Genomic DNA, 631 nt, shown 5'->3' with positions numbered 1-631 from the left:
CCTCCAAGCCCAACACTCTCTCCACTTCACCACATAGCAGCCAATAATAGCACTGAATAAATGCTTGTCAACTGACTGACTGACTGAGACCACAGAAATAGAAGGGGAATGCACAGCCTCACTCCAAGATGGCAGCTTGGGTGAGAATTCAGTACAGGAGGTCTTGATTGAATGCCTACTATGTAGTATCTTCTACATTAACACCTTTTTGTCCTTCCAGATTATCCTCCCAGTGTTCTCTTCTAAAAAACAACACAAATTAATAGAAACAAAACACTCTAATTTTTATTTTGTATATATTTATATAACCCAGGACTGATGTCTGTGTAACCTACATAAATAAGATTAATCTCTTTAGTAGAAAGGATAATGGGTAATCCTTCACGGTGTGCCTGCCTCATCGCTTTTATTGGCATGAGAGCTTCAGAGAAGAGACATACAGAAGAGAGGACATACAGGATTCCAGGCTCTTTGGGGGGAGAAATCCAGAGAAAGAGAACTCATTGGAAAGCACACATGCAGATTAAAGCCAGCCTGACATGTCTCTGATTTACATTTGTCTCCCAAGAGACTTGGGGGAATTTTCTCTTAGATGAAACTGGGGACTTTCTCTCTCTGTCTCTCTCTCTCT

The sequence above is a fragment of the Petaurus breviceps genome, unplaced genomic scaffold (genome assembly GCF_028583685.1).
Source record: "Petaurus breviceps papuanus isolate PSGF00001 unplaced genomic scaffold, PetGlider_PUasm1.0 185, whole genome shotgun sequence".
In the NCBI taxonomy this organism is placed as follows: domain Eukaryota; kingdom Metazoa; phylum Chordata; class Mammalia; order Diprotodontia; family Petauridae; genus Petaurus; species Petaurus breviceps.
The sequence above is the reverse complement of the archived record's forward strand: the minus strand, read 5'-3'. Positions refer to the sequence as shown.